Source organism: Gossypium raimondii, chromosome 13 (assembly GCF_025698545.1).
Source record: "Gossypium raimondii isolate GPD5lz chromosome 13, ASM2569854v1, whole genome shotgun sequence".
Classification (NCBI taxonomy): domain Eukaryota; kingdom Viridiplantae; phylum Streptophyta; class Magnoliopsida; order Malvales; family Malvaceae; genus Gossypium; species Gossypium raimondii.
In genome coordinates this window covers 22,149,821-22,158,335 of record NC_068577.1, presented here as the reverse complement: position 1 = coordinate 22,158,335, position 8,515 = coordinate 22,149,821, and the positions used below count along the sequence as shown (strand labels likewise).

Here is an 8,515-nt window from a genome sequence, read left to right as displayed (position 1 = left end):
GGTTTTGGTTTCCTACATAATAAAATGACTCGGGATTTCCTGGATAATTCTCAGACGAATGTTTGTCCCCACAGTATACACAAGAAATATTGTCAAATTGACTTGGTGGTTGGGCTGCAACTTCATTAAAACCATTAGTAGTAAACTATTTCAACATTGAAGAGATAGAAGATACCTAAGCTGAGAGTGAAGTAAGGGCGTCTACTTCATGCACTCCTACTACTTGTCTTCCTGAACCTGCTCGATTTGTCGACCACTGTTAGTTGTTATTGGTTATTCTCTTGATGATTTCGTAAGCCTCATTATAAGACTTAGAAAGGAGAGCACCATTTTCAGAAGCATCTACCACTATCCTAGTGTTTGCGTTGAGACCATTATAAAATGTCTCTAATTGAATGCAATGTGGAATCCTGTGGTGAGGGCATTTATGTAGTAGCTCTTTGAATCTTTCCCATGCCTCGTATAAGGATTCGTCATTCATTTGCTGAAAAGTGGTGATCTCATTCTGCAACTTAGCATTTTTACTAGGAGGGAAATACTTTACTAGAAAGCGTTCGACTAATTCTTGCCATGTAGAAATTGAGCTTGGTGGCAATGAATTAAGCCATACTCTAGCTTTATCTCACAACGAGATGGCAACAACTTCAATCTTAATGTGTCCTCGATTACACTGCCTATCTTGAAGGTATCGCTCACCTCTATGAATAGTCAAAGGTGAAGATGTGGATCTTCTGTGGGTATTACACTAAGCTGGCCCACTGTTTGAAGCATCTTGAACATCACATGTTTCAATTCAAACTGTGGTGCCTCGATTTTCAATCTCCTAATTCCTGAATTTAGCTCATTAAAAAGTGGCACAGCATATTGCCTTCTAGCTCGATCCCTATCATCAGCAATAAGGATTGGATTACAAGCATTAACGACTCCATTCCCTTGAACTCCACTTTGATTTTCAAGGTCTATTTCTGCGACTTGTCTCTGACCTAGTCTTTCTCGTCTCCTTTGTCTAAATGTTCAATTGATTTCAGGGTCTACAGGGAATAAATTGATGATTTGTTCCATGCTCATAAAAACCTGAAAAGAAACTTAAAAATTAAAATAAATAATTAAATAAAAATAAAAATAAATACACCAAATTGCAAGAAATAATTTCACAAATAATGATTAAATTAACAGTCCCTGGTAATGACACCAAAAACTTGGTTCGCGACGGAATGTGCAAGTATACACAATCGTTATCAAGTAATAAGTAAGTAAAAAGTATATCGTCTCCACAGGGACTGTGTTTAAATCAATAATTGTAAAATTAATAGTTACAAATTGGATAAAGAAACACAATCTTTTTGAAGTGATGGATGCTAGAATTAAATTAATGCAAATGAATTAACCTAAATGCAATGTAATGAAATAAGATTCAATGGGATGGTTTAGAAGCAAAACACTAGTTTTAACAAAAATGACATGAATAAGCTAGAACAATTGCAACACTTGACTCAATTCATTTTTTATCATGTTTAACAATGTTCCAAAAAACAACCCATGGCAACTCGATCATTCATTAACTTGGAATCTCATATAAGTTCTTTCGAAGTCTTGTACTTAGAAAAACATGTATATTTCTATGTTCATATTTAACTAAGGATTCCTTAAAATGTACATGAAGAAACAGGGACATGTTAGTTTTGAAACAATTTAATCACATAAACCTAAAGTTTTGCAAGGTAATAATGTTCTCTCAAATTATAATGTACCTTTAATTTATTCGGTGGGATATAAATTAAGCATGCACCTTCCAATTATTGTGTCCAATAATCTCCATCTAATTAGAATTAATCAATTAATTCTAATGCATACAAACATATTTTAATGCATTAATAGCATGAATGATTTTAATTGGAAGCATGAACAATTGAGGCAGAAAACAACAACATGAATCAAATGAGTTTAATCAAATTATTACAATTATTCTAGATAAAACAAATTAAGTCATCATCATTAATGGAAAAACAATTAAACAATTTGCAAACATGTTTAAAACTAAGAACAAATTAAAGATAAAGGAAGAAGAAACTCTATGATGAGTTCGACGAATCCCTAAAGACTGATCGTGGTGGCTTTCTCCAGTTCTCGCGGTTGCTCCTTCGCAAATTGCTCTTTCTTATTGTTGTAGGACCCCTAGAAGATGGTATTTATACCCTCTAAGTTATTTTCAATAGTTTTGGTTGTTGGAAAGATGAATAGAACTATTGGGGATGAAAATACCACATCATTAAATTCACCTACAACAAAAGGTATCGATGCTTTTTCTACGGGTATCAATACTATTAGCATTTAATGCCTAATTCAGTGACTGATAAAGATAGTTTACAATGATACCAAAGATCATTTATCGATACATGGTAAAAGGTATGTATACTGTTTGAAAAGGTATCAATACTTTTTGTAATTGATTGAAAACAGGATGTCAATTTGGTATCTATTTTAGAATGGGTCGATATCTTGAAAACTAGTGATACTAGGCCAAAAAGTATTGGCACTTTTTGGCCTAGAGCAATATTGATTTGTTTTAAGATTTTTTTAACTTGATTGAAAATGTTTAACTCAATTGAAACCATTTTAACTTGATTTTATCATTTTGCTAATTTTGTTCAATTTTAACTTTTATTCAAAAATATTTTAATTTGTTGTATCAAAACATATTATCAAATAAAGCTAGGTATAACGGTTTAGGAATTAATTTGATAGATTTTAAGTTTAAGTTGAAAATGACTAAATTGTACAGTCAATTGATGGTTTTTTCAATAGGGACTAAAATGCAACAAATTTCAAAATTTTTGGTAGAAATGAGAAATAGTAGGTCCTATAAGGACTCTAGCAAATTTGAACTAAAATTTTTAGGGTTAAAATTGAAAGTTATTTTAGTCTCGATTTTAGGGGCTAAATTGAATTAAATACGAAAGTTTCTAAAATTTGAAATTGAACGTGAAAATGTTTGTGTATTGATAATTTGGCATGTTTGTCTTAATCTGTAGCTAACGTCGACTCGGATTCCTCAAAAAAGAAAGGAAAAGAAAAAGTCATTGACAAATAGCTCGGAGTTTATGGTTTGTGTTTCTATAATCCGAACTACTTTGTAATTGCTGCATATTGACTTGTTTGTGCATGGTAAGAACATAAGGTGAGACACTTTGTTATAGTGAGTTGTATTAGATTGATTTTTATTGAATAATGTTCACGGGGACTTAATTGAATAAATGTGAAAAATGTGTATATTTATATAAATGTGAAATTGAATATACATTGAGATAAATTATGCTGCCATATGTATAAATAAATCAATTCATGATGAAAATCCATATGAATTGAGATATTGGTTGATAATGAAATCAATAATGAATATCCTATTAACTGTTTGAGTAGAGTCGGATATAGTTAGCAAGCCATAGGTTAGGAAGAGTTCAAGGTTGCTTCGACTATGAGTCGATAAGGCACCGGGTGCCACATTGCTTAGATTATACTAATGAGACACTAGGTGCCAAACTTATTGATAAGCGTTGGGCGCAACTATTTGCTTCGGATTTATTCGATGAGGCATTGGGTGCCAAATTGGTGTGTTGGTTAGATCCATGTATCCGTCCGAGTCGTGTTAATAGGGAGATAAATGGTAAAAACAATATATTGATAATTGAATTGATGTTGATGAACAATTCTGTCAATCCATGGGATTGAAAAATCTATATGAGATGTGATATTTGATATTGAAATGGCAATTAGATAAGACATGGAAGTGAAATGTGAAATGGAATATTAATTTGTGAAATGAGTTGAAACATTGATAGTGTTGTTCATTGAATACATGAAATTGGAATATGAAATGGAAAGTGCTACCTTATGACTTGAGATATCAAAGGATATGTGAAGTGAATTTTCCACGTCTTTATATTAGTAAATTGTGTTATATTTGAACAAATAATGTGTGAATTGGTAAAATTGACATGTTAATTGTATATCATCCATTATTCATAACTTATGCAAGTTAAATGACTTGTGTTATATTTTAATGTTTAGATTATAGAAATACCACTAAGTTATACTTATCGTATGGCTTTGTTTTCTGAGTGCATGTTAGGTTCTCTTTTGTTCAATCATCAACTTCAACATTCAGTGGCAATTTCAGACTCAAGTGTTGGTGATGTTTTTATTTTGGTCATAGCATGTACCTAAGGTGTCATTTGGTTATACAATGTTATATTTTTGGATTTTTTTGGCTTTTTGAGAATCATGTATATATATGTTTGTGTGTGTACGTGTTGGCAAAGCTTTCATTTGGTGGTGATCTGGATACGTAGTTTAGGCATGTATGTCCATTTGCTTAAATGGTGATTATGTGATGTTCCATGAAATAGTATGGAAAGGTGAATGGTATGCCTTTGTTGAGTTGAAGTAATGTGGTAATATTAGTGCATGTTTATAAGGTTAAGATTGAAGTTGCTTGAATAGCTAAATTGATTCAAATTTTTTTGTTGTGTTGAGGTGCCATTGAAGGCATATTGGAATGGTTTGAATGTGGTATTTTGGTTGATTTTGAATTGTTTAATTGAGGTGTCAATTATGGCATATTGGTTAGACACTTAGGATGGTTGTTATAAGAGATGCTTGTGGCATGTTTTTGATGCTTTGAAATAGGTTGAAAGATGATATAATGCTTGCTTATGGCTTAAGTGAACTTGGGACTATAAAGGTTGTTTTGAAAGGTTTCTTTAGGTACGCACAATCTAACACACGGCCATGTGCCATACACGGGCATATGGCACGACCGTGTGGTCTATACGTTTTGGGTGATAATTGGTGCACATGGCTATAGTTTGTTACACGGCTTGATAATACGGCCATGTGACATCTTTTGAATAATTTCACTTTTGACCCACACAACATCAGTGAATTAGACGGTCGTGTGAATCTAGCTCCACACGGCATCAAGCTGTTACATGGTCGTGTGTCCCATCCCCACATGGCTTCAGCCTTTCACACGGTCAAAGGACACTGTTGTGTGACCCATGTATGCAGAATTTTCCTATCTTTTTGTTTCTTTTTCAATTTGATCCCTGATTGATACGGGGTTAATTTTAAGCTCTCGTAGGCTCGATTTAAACCCAAAATTGATTTAATTGTGTGTTATACAATGATCATATATGGCAAATTGATACTGAATTGAAATTTTGATGATTTGTATTTGTCTGTATCATTTTATTACTTGAGTTCAACGATCGAACTGGGTAAGGGGTGTTACAGTTAGTGGTATCAGAGCTATAGGTTTAGTCAATTCTTGGACTAAATCGAGCTCAAAATCGAGTCTAAAGGTACATGCAAAAGTTGAGTTGAGTTTGAGTTGGGATTTTGATTTGGATGCTGATTATAAATTCTTTTGTTTTATAGTTAAAAGATGTTGGGAGAATCCAAGAATGAAGTTGATCAAAGTATTCATAGTAGCGGTCACTCTACTAAGAATTAAATTAAGGTCGAATCAGTAGCACCTAGCGTAGATTCAGCAGGTGCTCAACAACCTAAGGTTGAAAGAGATGGAAATGAGGGGTAAGGCAATACAAATATACTGCGTGCTATAGTCGATGCTCTTTAGAGAGTGGAAGGAACTACTTCTACGGTAGTACTTATGCTTGTTGTTTGACGGGCCCCGATTAAGAATTTTGGAGGTATGGTGCTACTAAATTTCTGAGATTGAAAGGGGTTGATCCCTCAACTACTAAATTTTGGTTAGAATCAATTAAACTAATTTTGCAACAACTCGAATGCACCCCGCAAGAATGTGTAATTTTTTTTGTTTCTCTACTACAATGAGAAGCATATACATGGTAGCAGACAGTTACACACCACATTCCTGCTAAGCAAGCTAATTAGGAGTCCTTTTAAGTTGAGTTTTAGAAATAATATGTCAGAGAATTATATTTGGAAGATCAGAAGCAAGAATTCTTATTATTGAAACATAATGAGATGTATGTAGCTGATTATGAACGAGGGTTTCTAAGACTCAGTAAGTGCGCATTAAAATTAGTGCCATTCGATGCTAAAAGTTGTAGATGTTTTCTACGTGATTTGTGCGATGAACTCATATTTTAGCTAGTATCTCACCAAATTTTAAAATCTTCCTATCTAGTCGAGCAATCTATGACGATAGAACTAGATATGGTCCTCGACAAGAAAATAGAGCCTACACGAGTTGCTAAAAAACAAGCAAGGACTGTTATTTTCTATTTATTAACTAAACGGACTAGGGATTCTCGTAAATTTGGAGACCGAATTTAAAGTTTGACAGATCTGAAAGGAACTGAGATCATCAACCATCCATGTTAGTGGGTAGTGTGAGAGGTCCTGTTTTCATTGTGGACGTTGGAAAATTTTGCTCGTGAGTGCCCCAGAAGAGATAATGTCACTCCTTTTCCTACCCAGAGGTCTACACTTATAGCTAGGGGTTGAGGGATTAACCATGGCAGTTCTATATTGAGAGGTAGTTTTAGAAAGGGGAGAGAAATAATTATTTATCAGTTAAAGGCCAGAGCACCAGCTCGAGCATAAGTTGTATGGAATCGTGAGGAGGACGATGCTACCGATGTTGTAGTAGGTATCTTTTTTCTATTTTCAATGCTTGTTAATGGACTGATAGACCCTGGATCCTCACATTCTTATATTAATGTTGAATTGATTAAATCGGGAAGTCTAAAATATGAGACATTGAAAGTAGCTATGGTTGTATTGAGTCCTTTAGGAAAGACGGTGCTAGTCGGCAAAGTGTGTAGATGGTGTCTGTTAGAAATTTAGAATGTATATTTTCCTGTTGATTTTTTTATTATGCTATTCGGCGATTTTGTTCTGACTTTGGGTATGGATTGGCTAACTGAGCATAGGGTGATATTAAATTGTCGTAAAATGAAGTTTCTTGTTCAAAGTGTTGATGTCAGGGCGGTAGAAGTGAATGGCGTCCAAAAAAGTGGTTCAATTCATATCACTTCAGTAGTTCAAGCTAATAAATATCTAAATCAAGGCTGTGAAACTTTTCTAGCCTATGTTATTGATCTGACATAATTCAGTGTAGCAGATTAAACTAGTTTTCACACTTGAAGAGCTTGAAGACGAGCACTTTAATTATGTTTTAATTAATATTTCTTAGTTTAGTCTAAATGCAATAAAAAGTGTATTATGAGTTCTTTATTGACCTTAGGGGCCGAATGAGGCCTAAAGGTGAGCTAATAAACTTAGTGAGTGTGTAAGAAACCATCAAAGGGCGTATAAACTCAATACTGGTCGTTGTGTTGCAACACAGGAAGTTTGATGTTGCAATATAGGGAGCAGAATGTAAGCATATCGAGTCTACTTTTAGGTGTCATGACATAACCTTGGTATGTCACAGGACACCCCTGAAGCAACCCTGAACTTGAGCACACTGCCTTCGATGTCGCGACACAGGTACTAGAGTGTCACGACATCGGTCTTGTACAGGAGATATTTACGAGCCATGGGCATTTTGGTTTGCACAATCAAATATTTAACATGAGAGAGTTAGTTGACCTAAGGTTGAGGAACGACAACCCTAACTCTATAAATAGGCCCATTTATGCATTTGTGAGACAACTTTTCTGACTCAAGAATTTTCTTTGTAATTTCATTTTTTCAGTTTTTAGACTTTAGTTTTCATTTTAGTTCTTTTCTTTATTGTGCTCTTCGGAGAACGTGGTTTGTAAATGTAATCAAATGCTAGTAGATTTTCTGTGCTTCATTTATCAAATACAAACAGGATTCTTTAAACTATATTCTTGATTTGTTATTCATGTTTATCTTTATATTCAAGTTTATTATATTCATGAGATCCATGAGGAACTAATCCTCTTATGGGGGATTAGCGAGTAGAGGTGTGATTAATTGATTCTTAAGTAGGGTTTTCTTAGTGGATCAACTATTTGGGAGAGGAAGAATTTAAACCCTAGGGAAGTCATTTAGGTGGGAATTAACCCAAAACCGGTATGGACAATCCGCGAACACCTTAGCCCCAACCTGGTCTAGACTGTGAGGTTAAGAGATAAGTAGTTTTTGCCAACTTATTAGTTTAATGGAAGATCGAGAGATCTTGTAATACCCCTAACATGTATCAGTCACCGAATTAGGGTTACGAGGCATTACCGAACAAAACATAGTTAAGCACAATCATTTATTACATTTCATGTACAAAGTTATATCCACTTCTTTACAAAATTTTCTAAACTCAATTAGCCTCAATTCTCCGATTCACATAAACCAAATTCGTATATTAGATTCTCATAGCCAACCAAAAATCAATCATGCCTTACTAATCATTTCACATAATCAAACTTTATTTCAATATTTAACCATATCAATAAAACACATAATTAAAACACATAGCTAATTTAAACAAAAATGCTTTACTAATTAAATCACATTTTCAAATATATTCAAGCATATATCATTACATTTCATATATTGAGCA

The 8,515-nt window shown here is 33.9% G+C and overlaps 1 non-coding gene across 1 annotated transcript; it reads left to right on the top strand.

The window, feature by feature from the left end:
• The first annotated feature begins 406 nt into the window (after positions 1-406).
• On the top strand, positions 407-513 carry LOC128036314 (small nucleolar RNA R71). The gene has a single exon (XR_008193112.1). It is a non-coding gene; the product is annotated as a small nucleolar RNA R71 (small nucleolar RNA).
• The last annotated feature ends 8,002 nt before the right edge of the window (positions 514-8,515 follow it).